Here is a 12,707-nt window from a genome sequence, read left to right as displayed (position 1 = left end):
TCAAGAAATAAAATACTTCTTTTCTCTCAGAAAGTTGCCTTGGGTCACCTCTCCAGTCACTGTCACCACAAACAACTACTCTTACGAACTTTAAGACTATAACTTAGTTTTGCCTGCTTTGGAACATCATATAAATGAAATTATACAATATGTACTCTTTTCTATCTGACATCTTTCAATCAGCAGGAAGCTTTTAAGATTCATCCAGGTTGTTGCATTCACAGATATTTTCTTCTTTTTTTATTGCTGAAGAATATTCTTTTAGAGAAATCTATCATATTTTGATTATCCATTCTTTCGTTGATGGATATTTATTCTTTTCCATTATTTGGAAGTTATTAAAGTTGCTCTAAAGAGTCTTGCATAAATTCTTATGCACTTGTTCATTTTTTTTAGATAAATACCTAGGAATGAAATTTGGGTTATACAATAGGCACAGTGTTTATTAGAAATTGCCAAAATTTTATGAAGAGGCTGTGCTTATTACACTCACACAAGCGATGTATGAGAATTCAGATAGCACTCCATCCTTATCGTTCTTTTTAATATAACTTGGAAGTTAACCATAGTTTTAATTTACATTTTCATTACAATTAATGCAGCTATCATGAGTTTTAGCATGAGTTTTTTGTGTGTGTTTGTTCCTTGTATGAAAGGTCTGTTCAAATTATTTGCTCATGTTTTAAACTAATGTGTTTGTATTTCGTTTTATTACAGATTTGTAGGCTTTCTTTATACATTCTGAGTACAAGTTCATTGTCTGACATATGGACTATAAATATGGTTTAACTTTTTATTTTACCATTGTTGTCTTTTAATGACAAGTTGTTTTTAATGTTAATAAAATCTAATTTTTTATGGTTAATGTTTTTACTATTTCACGTAAGACGTAGTATTTTTAAGAGGACTTAATGATTTTAGCTTTTACATGTAGATCTATATTCTACCTGCCATCATTGTGTTCATGTGTTTGTGTCTCTGTGTGTATGTGTGTGACTTGAGGAGGGAGATCAAAGTTCATTTATGCAATATGGCAATCCAATTGTTCCAGCAACATTTGTTGCAAAGACTCCTTCCTCAATAAAATTGTAGTGACACCCTTATATTGCATTGGCCTATTTTTGAACTTACTCTTGGGTTTCACAGATCTACATATCTATCCATTTACCTATCTCACACTGTCATTTCTACAGTATCTTAAAAGAGGATCATAAAATCAGTCTCTGTGATTCAAACTAGTATCCCAACTGTCTGGAAACTACAGAGCCCAGGAAAACACCCATCCACAGATCGTGACATTCAATCATCTATCCCTGCTTTTTTTCTCTCTGTCATGTTTTTGAGGATTATGCTTGGATTGTTGACAGGAGCAATATATATTAAAATATATTAATGTATATTTATCCTTTCCATTCTTTTAAATGATCGTCTCTCTGAGCACCATCTGCTAATCTTCCTGAGGGGATGTGCTGTGCTTATTTTTTTATAACAAATATAAAAAGAGAGAATGGGTCAAGCTTTAAATTTAATTGCAAAAAAGAGAGATTTGAAGAGTTTCAAAAGTGAGGTTTAATGGACAGATATTTTCTAAATGCTTTATGCTGCTTAGGATACCATGAACCAGGATTAGAAGTATAAAAGAGAGAAGTATGCTATGGTCAAGATTAGGAGTTTCATTTTAAAACATGCCTGCAAACTGCTTCGTACTTGTCCATCAAATAGTGGAGACTAATTCTCTTCCACTTATATATAGGCCAACTTTTGTGAACCTCTGCTAATAAATAGACTTAATATTAAAGAAACTGCTTGACTTTTGATGCTAGGTTAGAAAGAGTCTGATTCTTTCTCTTGGGATGTTCTTCTTGGCAACCCAACCATCATATTGTGAGGTGACCAAGACACGTGGTGAGGCACAAGTCAGATTACCCAATAGCACTATCTTAGTTAACAACTTACAGCCAACATCAACCAGGAGATACGTGATTGAATCAGCTTTCAGATCATGCCAGCATCCAGCTTCTAGCATCCAATAATCTCCACCTAATGCCAAGTGAGACAAAAATAAGTTGTACCCTCAAAGCCCTACCCAAATTACATATTTGTGAGCAAAAAAAAAAAAGGTTTTGTTCTGAACACTAAATATTGCACTGGTTTGTCTTAAAGCAATGCATAGCTAAAATAGATTTGGGTACCAGGAGTGGTGTTACTACAGTAAAACACCGAGAACAGGTTAGAGTGGCTTAAGCCCAGGTGGTGGGAGAAACTGGAAGGACATTGAGGAGAGCGTTGGTGAGAGCCTGAAGAGCCTAAAGAGACTGTTAGTGGAAGCTTATTGGTGCTTCAGGAGGGTGTTGGTGGGAGACGAAAGGGATACGAGAAAAATGTTATTGGAAAGTGGAAAGTTGAACGATATTGTCACCTTTGTTAACATGAAAAATAGAAAAAATGAACTTGATGATCTAATTAAGAATATTCCAGACAGAGTGTTAAAGTTGCCATCTGGCTTCTTCTGGTTGCTCATTTTAAAATATGAAACAAGAGAGATAGGATTTAAAAAAAAAACAAAACACAGATTTTTTTAGCATAAATGAACCAGAACTTTCAGGGTTTGACAATAAAGCCATTTGTTATCCACACACTCTACTATTAGCAAATGACTCTGAAAAATTAAAAATATTTTCTGAGCTGAGATCAAATTCAGGGCATTGTCAGGAAAATACAGTCTCAAAGACTAAAGCCGTGACTATAAAACCCTTTGTTACAACCACAGAAATATGTATTGGTACTTCAAACAGAAAACACTTCCTCTAAACATCTTAATATCACACCCCACTGATCCTCGTTATTAAATAATAGAAACTCTCAAAATCCTGAGGACTTTCTCCTCACAACCTTACTGGAAAGCAGTGTTAAAGTAATTAAACGTGGAGGCCATTAGACTGAGGTGGCTCTAATGCCTTGGTAGCCCCAGTAAGCAAACCAAAACCTAGGCCTGAGAAGATCTGCTCAAATCCAAGAAAGTGAAAATTAAGAACAACCAATCACAGGTTTTCTCAAATAAGGCAACTGCTTAAGCTGTAATCAATCAAATAACTTCCTTGCTTTGTTCTACATCTTTTCTATAAAAATCTTTCCCCTAACTCCTGTCAGTGGAGCGCTCCTAACCACTTTCCCTTTGGTGCTTCCCAATTCAAATTCCTGTTTGGTCAAATAAACTCTTCAACATTTTAATGTGCCTCAGTTTATATTTTAACAGTAGAGATGGACTTATCTTGATGAGATTTGTGAGTGTGGCTTTTGTCTAGTGGAACAAATACTATTAATACTCATGGAAAACCTGCAAAAACCTTAAGAGAATATATTTGCAGAAATATTGCCAGCTTGGACTAAGAGGGACAGAGGCAGAACAAAATAGAGTCTATTAGACCTTTAAACTAGTATGGGCAAAGGAACATGCTGAGAAAACTGTCCAGCTGCAAATACCAACCACTTAATGGAAAAGAAATGCGAATTCAGATAGTAGAATCAACAACCTTAAAGGTGGATCCCAGAGCCATCCAGAATCATGCCCAGGCCGTAGGATTAATCCACTAATCAAGAAGTTGGCAGCATGGTCTTCGCTGGATTTCAGTTTGCTAATACGTGTGATTTTTGTGTGCCTCACTTCCTTCCCTTTTTGAGTGAGATGTCATCCTAGGCCAATATCAACATGATGTGTTATGTGTGTTGAGTGGAGGATGAATAGATAGTTTGTCTTTATAGCTCACAGGTCTTCAGGTACAGGGGAATTGTCCGGGAATGGCTATAGTGGAGGAACTGTACCTGAAAAAGACTCCTCCACATCTGGACCTAATTTAGATAATGAAATGGTGAACTTTAAGCTGAACATGATTCCATAGTATATGAGACTTTCTTAGGGTCATGGGAGAGGGAAGTGTATTTTACATGTGAGAAGAATATATAAGTAGTTCGCAGATTATGGTAATTAAAAAACATGTCTGCAAACTCATTGGCACTTCTTCCCATCAAAAGGTGGATTCTAATTTCCCTCCTTTTGAATATGACCTGGTCTTAATGACTTGCTTCTAATTAGTCAATGTCATGGAAATGATGATTTGTGAATTTCAAAGCTGCCTTCAAAAAGACAAAGCCACTTCTGCCTTATCCTCTCCCTCTTGGAATAAACTTTTTACTCAGCCATGAAGTTTTAAGGAAGTCATGTCAATGTGGAGAGGCCAGGTGTAGGTGCTTAGACTGGCATCCCCTCCACTTAAGTTCCCAGGCAATGGTCAGTACCAATCACTAGTCACGTGATTCACGTCATATACCTATCTGCCATTTTGGAGAAATGGAAAGGATAGAACTTGAGAAATTGACTACATAACCAGTTATCCAAAAGAATTGTTTACATGGAAAGAAGAATATTTCAAATAAAAAGATTATTTAAAACAGCAAGGACATATTTCTCCACTACAGAGCACTGTGATGGCTTATAAAAGAGATCAGCTCAATTCTGGAGAAAAGAAAATGTTCTTTTTCTGCACATATCTGAGTTTATTTCAGTAGAGCTGCAATCCCACTGCAGTTTTTGAATCCATATTTTGAATGTTCAATGAAGAGTCACAAATATATTTTGCAAAAATATGCATATACCTTTTGCTGTTCAAGATTTTATGGTTCATTAAACTAAAATTGTGTTATAATTATGCAACATAAATATTAAAATTATGGCTTTAGTTAAATACATATGCTCTATATTACATAAATAAGGAATCAAAGGCTAAGAACATTCATTGATCTGATGAATATAAACAAAGTATTAAAAACACAATATTAGCATGGAAATAAAGAATCACTATCTTTTCTAATGAAGTGAAGGAAATATCCAGAAGGCCATAGAGCCTGTAACACATAGGAATAAAAGTACTGAAATGGCTTCTTGTAAACCATTAAATAGTTTGTAAGCTCTTTGATGGAAGAAAAAAAAGAAGAAAAAGAAATGGATCTTCTACTTCTTGTATATGTTAAAATACTAGTTAGTTTCTTGTTCAGTTGGAAATATGAGGCTTGCTATCTAAACAGTCTCCCTTTTTTAATATCAGTGTTTCTCCCTTTCTTTCCTGCCGTTTACATAATTTGTAGACTCTAATTTTTTCCCGCCATTGCTGTTTTAAGCTTGTTTGGAAATAGGGCAAAATATACAAGGTAACCAGAATAACTTGTGTGGATATAATTTCAGAGGACAGTTACTTAAGAAGTTCCAAACTCCTAATGCCTTTCATTTTCTATTTTTGCTGTTATTGATTGTTAATAAAAGGATGATGGGTTTAAGTTGCACCTTGTTCTTTGAAGAAAACAGTAAGTGTATAAGTAGGAAGGAAACTTGACTGGCTTTAAAAAGGACATTCAGATTTCAGGTTATGAGGAAAATGAAAAGATTATTCTGAAGTATAAAAAATTTCATTAGCCCCCAAATCTCTAGGTGCCCCCTCCCCTCAAATCCAGCTTTATGTATTTGAGGCATTTCAGAAGTATCCACTTTTCCCGCGTCCCTGTGTATGTAGATCTGTCATTAACTTGGGGAATGCTACCAGAATGAATTTATTTACCATTACATAGTTCTTAGGATGCACTGCATTTCAGATTCAACAAAACTGCTCAACTTAAAAGAAAGAAAAAAGCTAATTAGCAGACAGTTGTAAATGGGTTTATTTACTTCAGGACCCTTGATTTCTTCCTGTTGTTCTTTAGCTTCCCTGCACTGATTTCTACATCCATCATATTTCATTTCTCTGAAATCAGCTTATGCACTTAATGGTCCAGACTGGGCAATCAATGTTGATTGAAATCAACTGTAAATTGATGCATGAGGTCCACCGCTACTCCAAAAAACAGCTGTGTAAATCTAAGAGAAAGATAACTGTCAGCTTTTTCCTTAATTATGTATTTCTACATTTCCTTAAGCATACTGCTGTTATAATGACCCAGTAGGCACTTGAATCTAGGAAAGAATTCACTGGGAAAACAACGAAGGTTATATCTTCAAATCCCACCACTCTGACATGATGTTTGACAGAAGAATTTATCTCTGACTTGGTGGCCTCTCAGAAATGATTGAATTTTGGGGTACAAGGACAAGGTACATGCCACTGCGGTGCTTATTGAGAATATGCTGTTCCCAAGGTAAACTCAGTAGAAACAATGCCTTTCGTCTTGCTATGGAAGAAGGGTCCTATTCTCAAAATCTTCCAACCTAGTATATTTCTGATTTCAACTTGATGTTGGTTTTATGAAAGAAGGCTGACAGCAATGAGAGACAAGATTGTTTCATTTCTCTCACAATAGGTTATATATGTTTGGCTTTCAGAGTTGAAACTAGAGAACCTGCAATTGCCTTTGTTGCCCTGAATTGAGTATAAACCAACATCTCCTTCCATGAGAAGGATTCATTTGCTCTGCACCAATTTTCCGCCTCTTCTACCTTTTGCCTACATAAAATCCCTCTCTCCTTGCTACCAAAAAAAGGTCACAAAAACACTAAAGTGTAACAGTTATTTGTCTCTGTAGTTTTACTTTGGCTTCATAAAACATTGTTTTGTCTTTATGTGGCATAGTTTTAAATATATTTTGTATTTTACAGCAGTATTAAGTTTACAGCAAAAGTGAGCAGAAGGTATAGCGATTTCTCTTAATACCCCCTGCCCTCACGAAAGCACAGGCTCTTCCACTATCAAAATCCCCCACCAGAGTGGTACATTTCTTACAATTGATCAACCTACATTGACACAATGCTATAACCCCAAATCCATATTTTACATTAGGGTTCTCTCTTGGTGGTGTATATTCTATGGCTTTTGAGAAATGTATAATGACATGCATCCACCATTATACTATCATACAGAATAGTTCCACTGCATAAAAATGTTCTGTGATCCACCTGTTTTCTCCCCATCCTCCCTAACACCTGGCAGATACCTATGTTTTTGCTGTCTCAATAGTTTTGCCTTCTCCAGAATGTTGCAATCATACAGAAACCTTTTCAAATTGTCTTCTTTCACTTAGAAATATGCATTTAAGTTTTATCCATGTCCTTTCACACATAACTCATATTGTTACTGTAACAAATTACATCTTTATACACTACTTTCACATTATCATAGATGTATAACTCTTGGTTTATGTATTTATCTTTTAAATCATGTGGGAAATAGAAAGTTACAGACCAAAAAAAAAAAAAAAGTTACAGACCAAAAGTAAAATAATACCAGACTTCACATTTACTAAATAGTTACCTTTACAGAGTTCTTTATTTCTTCATCTGGTTGCAAGTTACTGTCTAGTATCCTTTCATTTCAGCCTGAAGGATTCTATTTAGCATTTCTTGTAGAGCAGGCCTACTTGTAAATAACTCCTTTAGCTTTCTTTCTTTCTTTTTTTTTTTTTTAATCTTGAGATGTCTTAATTTATCCTTCATTTTTGAAAGATGGATTGGCCACATGCAAAACTCTTGTTTGACAAATTCTTTTCCCCCTTTTCTTTCAACACTTTAAAAATGCCATCTCACCTTCATCTAGCCTCCATGGCTTCTGATGAGAAATCTGCTGTTTATCTTATTGAAGACTTCTTGTACCTGATCCTGCTTTCAAGATTCTCCTTTTGTTCTTGACATTTAACAATTTGATTATAATGTGCCTCAGTACTGTATGGGTTTTTTGTGTTTATCTTTTTTAAAGTCCATTGGCTTCCTGAAAGAATAGATACGTATCTTTGGTCAAATTTGGGATATTTTCAGTCCTTAATTCTTCAAATCTTCTTTCTGGCCATTATTTCTCTCCTCTTCTTTCAGGATTCTGATTCTGTTACTGTTGATTCACTGATGGTATCTCACACGTCTTGACTCTTATTTATTATTTTCATTTTTTCTTTCTATTTCTAAGACTGGATAATTTCAAATGACCATCTTCAAGTCACTGATTGTTTCCACTGTATGCTCAAATGTACTATTGAAACCCTCTAGTGACTTTTTCATTTCAGTTATCAAACATTTCAACCACAGAACTTCTGTTTGGGCCTCTTTTATCATTTCTTTCTCTTTGTCAATATTTTCTATTTGTTTATACATTTTTCTCCTGGTTGCCTATATGTCCTTGTTTATGGTCTTCTTAGATCTTTGAACATATTTAAGACAGTTGATTTTAAGTCTCTGACTAGCAATTTTAACCTGTTCTTCTTCAGGTACAGTTTCTATTACTTTCTTCTGTGGATGGGGCATACATTCTTCATTTTTTGCAAATTCCTATATTTTTAAACTCGACATTTGAATATTATAATATAGTCACTCTAGAAATTTCCTCTTTCCAGTGTTTGTTTTTGTTGGTTGCTATAGGCTGTTGCTGTTTCTTTGTTAAGTAACTTTCATAAAGTATTTTTTTAAAGTCTGTATTCTTTGTCACGTGTGGTCTCTGAATTATCTGTTCCTTTAGCTTGTGTTCAGATATTTTTACAGATATTTTCTTGGACTCCAAGAACCAAGAGAGAAAGAAGAACTGCAAAAAAGAAGTTTGACAGAGATTTCCTTAAATACCTGTAGCAAAAAAATGAAAAAAGGAAAGGAAAGATAAGAAAATATTCTCCCTGTCTTTGTAGACTGTCTGTTTGTTGGGACACTCCTTCAGTATTTAGCCAAGCCCTTTAAAATTCTGCCTTAATCTTCCTTTTTCTGCTTGCATTGACCCTAGACATCAGCTAGAGGTGAATGCTTAGGATATTCTCAGGACTTTTCTACACATGCATTCTGTTTTTTTCACAGTAATTAAATTGCCTGTAGTAACATGATTAGCATTTTGATTGTGAATGATCTTGAACTCTGATTTTCTCTACATTAAGATTTATATTGAACAACCTAAGTATGTTTATTTTAATTAGTCAATGCTGAAACACCACCAAATATTATTTATTTTCCTTTCTATAATTTTACAGCTGTAATTCATGACTTCTCGTATTAATTATTAAACAAATATATTAATTCAGGAGAATTTCTGGATTAATAGAATTCCTAACACTCTTTGTGTACAAGAGTTGGGGCCCCAAAAGTATTAATTATCAATATTTAAATTATATTAATTTAATTATAATACTATATTAATTATAATACATATATTATATTAATTATACTATAATTATACTAATTCTAATACTTCAATTATATGAATTATGCTGATGTTGGGGAAATGACTGTATCTTTGCTCAAATATATAGAATTTTATTCAAGGATAAATGTCATTTTAGTTATATAGTAGTCAATGTAATAAATGTCATGTTGACAAAGTATAGTTTAATACCACGTTTCTGAAGAGCTTAATGATCTCATATTTTCATCAAAACAAATTCAGTATACCTCTATCTTTTTTTAATCCACTTGTTCATAGTTTGAAGTTCATTTACGTGGCCAATATCATGCATCTGATATACTTTTTAAAAATATTTTTCTGAATATATAAGTATTTACATATATATGTAAAAATAAATATACAAATAAATGTAACTATATTAAATACACACACTGTTCAAACTAAAACCAGTTCAAATATCTCAGTCACATTTTCTTTACAATTGTTTTACTAATTTAACATTATATGAATCAATAAAATATCATAATAATCATAAAAGCATAAAAGTTAAATAATGCCTTCAGATAAGTTAAACCAGATGAATTTGAAAAGGCGAACATAGTCATAATAGAGAGCATTTACATGATGGCATTTAAGAACAGGATTCAGAGCAAGCCAGTTGGTCTCTATGCATGTTTGGAACTGAGGTATGTAAATTCAGGAGTGGTGTAGTGGTAAAATTTGGCTAAGATCACCAAGAAGCAGAAGTCAGTGTGCAAAAAGAAAGAAAAAAGCCAAAAAGCAGAGAGAAAGTGCATCTAATATTTCTGATTACTTTCCATCTAGATTCAGTCTATCTGAGGAATGATTCGTCTCTTTCCTTGTATTCCAGAAGATACTTCTCAGTTCACCTAGTAACTCCCATGGTTTTAGTTTAAATCAGCTTTAGTATGTTTCTCTAATATGTAACCAAGAGAGTCTTAATAAGATACTATACTTTTCAAATAATAAATTATGACTGACTCAGGAAACTCTTGCTTATCTGTGGACTCTGTGATTTGACCCTCATGTTTCTAGAGCACTCTCTTCTTCCAGGAAGATTCAGCTCCTTTGAATGATCACCAGTGAGAAAACCTCAAATTTATTTCAGAACCTAAAAAGGGTTATGATCAAAAATAAAATAAGAGCAGGGCAACATGTATTTTAAGTAGCTATAGAATTGCTGATGCAGAATCAAAGGCTATTTAGTCTTTGCCATCCAGTTCAGTAATAAAATGATGAGCCAGGGGAAAAGAAAAGCTGTGGAAATATACTCTGAGTGCATATTTGCTATTCCTCTTTCAATGACTTTTATGTCATTCATAAATCAAGAAGAGTACTGTATTAGCTCAGCATCTAAAGGATACATCCTGATATATAATGTTTCGATTACATATCTTCTTGAGTTTTCTATGTCATCCCATAGGGCTACAAGATGACCAAGTAACTGCCAGGGAATTTCATAATACTGTTATTGATCACAGGATGAAAAGAAAGCAATAAAGAAAGACATCAACAATACATGGTACTAGATTACATCTTTATAGCATGGCTAATAAAGATGATTTGAAATAGCCCATTGACTTTTTCTATGCCCAGAACCCAGAGTAAATATATAATTTAATCTTGCTTTCTGAGTTGAAGGCATTTTCTTGTTTTGAGAATGACATTATTCATGTTGCTAAAGGTAAGGCCTGCCCCAGCTTTCAGTTTTAAAGCTCAGTTATTAAATTTGGCTTCAAGGTGAAATGTGGCGAGGTAAATGGGAGTGATATGAGAGATTGGAGATGAAAGTTTGGATCTCTGGTTACAGAACTGAAAGAAATCAACATGTGGAGCCAAAGCAATATGATAGTGCCATTTAGCACATATGAGCTTCAAATTGTAACCACCACTATTTATTCCTAGTATATTTTAGAAAACTCTTTTACTTATGTTGACACCCAGGTGGCATGGTTTGTGAGGATATATGTGAAATATCCAACAGATAAATAAGTAGTTACTGGAAAAGAGCAACTTTTTTCACCTCCTTGATGAGTTTTTATTTTGAAAGAGGGATATTCAGTTTTCTCCATCAGCTATTTATTTAATGCCTGTCCAATGTAGATTTTTCATGGTGACAGGAAACTATAAATGTCAGTCCATATGATAAAATACTTGTCTGCTATATGGAAGTACATTTTTGTCTAGTGATGTATTCTATTCTTATAAAGGCATCATGAAAGAAAGAGTATCTTACAGAAAATCATACTCATGCTTAAAAGGTTATTTAAAGAAATAAAAGTATCACAGGTTAGAGGAATCCTCTGAAATAAATAAGATAAAAATTTATAAGTATTCTATAAAAATAATTCAGCACATTTTTAATACTACAAAGCTTCATTTTCTTATCATGTAATCTACCTTGAGCCAACCTAAAGCATAATCATAAATAAACCCTATATGAATACAGTACACATTTGTCACAGAAAAAGTGTGACAAAGCCTAGACACTCTAGATTGCTTTGAGAGAGCAATTTATTGAGATAAGAAAGACAATAGAGATTATGGACATACGAGAGCAAAATACTTTTGTTTTAGTTTGTTTGGCTTTGGGGGAGGGTCTGAATAAGAGACGATACCCCTAATTTGTATGCTGAGCTGGACAACCCCACTCTCCTTCCATGCGTTTCTCTTACTGTCTCACTACTACCACACTCACAACACTTCTGACTTGAGATGTGTGGATTTTTTCCTCACACCAGGCAATTCTGAGACATTAGCTGGCTGTCTTGCAGTTTAACCCAATCCTGACACTGTCTACTTAGAGAGAGCATCAGACCCCACAGGTTAAGGGCTTGGTCTCAGGAGACTGCCCCCCACTTCAGATGTCAACTGCAAGCTGTAGGTCCCCAGATTGCCCACAACTTCTGTCTGACTTTGCTACAGATCAGAGGTTCCCATGACCTCCTACCCCTTAGATCTGATTATCTAGAACAGCTCACAGAACTCAGGGAAGTACTGACTTATGTTTACTAGCTTATTAAGAGATGTGATAAAAGATACAAAGGACCAGTGAGATGAAGAGATACAAAGGGTGAAGTCTGGCAGGGTCCCAAGCCTGGCAGCTTCTGTCTCCATGAAGTTGGGGTGTATCACCCTCCCAGTATGTGGATGTATTCAGCAACCTGGAAGCTCTCTGAATCCCATACTATTGGGATTTTTATGGAGGATTTATCACACAGACATGATCGATCATTAACTCTATTTCTAGCGCCTCTCCTCAATCTAGAGAAAATTTCAAGCTTCTAATCATGGCTTTTGTCTTTCCGGTGACCAGCCGCCATCCCGGAGCCCACCCAGAGTCCCCTCATTAGAACAAAAGGTGCTCAGTGCTCTTATCACTTAGTCATTTACGGAGGCTTCAAGGGCTCTATGCCAGAAACTGGGGGCAGAGGCCAATATATATGTATATTTCTTTTTTTTTTTAAAGAACGCTTATAAATTTATTTATTTATTTATTTTCATTTTTGGCTGTGTTGGGTCTTCATTTCTGTGCGAGGACTTTCTCTAGTTGCA

The 12,707-nt window shown here is 34.6% G+C and overlaps 1 long non-coding RNA gene across 1 annotated transcript in view; it reads right to left on the bottom strand.

Annotated features, from left to right (window-relative positions):
• Window positions 1-12,707, bottom strand: part of LOC309622634 — a 442,022-nt gene that overhangs the window by 412,610 nt on the left and 16,705 nt on the right. The gene's annotated exons all lie outside the window — the stretch shown is intronic.

This window comes from Balaenoptera borealis (assembly GCF_965194805.1).
Source record: "Balaenoptera borealis genome assembly, chromosome: 2".
Taxonomy (NCBI): domain Eukaryota; kingdom Metazoa; phylum Chordata; class Mammalia; order Artiodactyla; family Balaenopteridae; genus Balaenoptera; species Balaenoptera borealis.
This window is presented reverse-complemented; position numbering and strand designations above follow the sequence as displayed.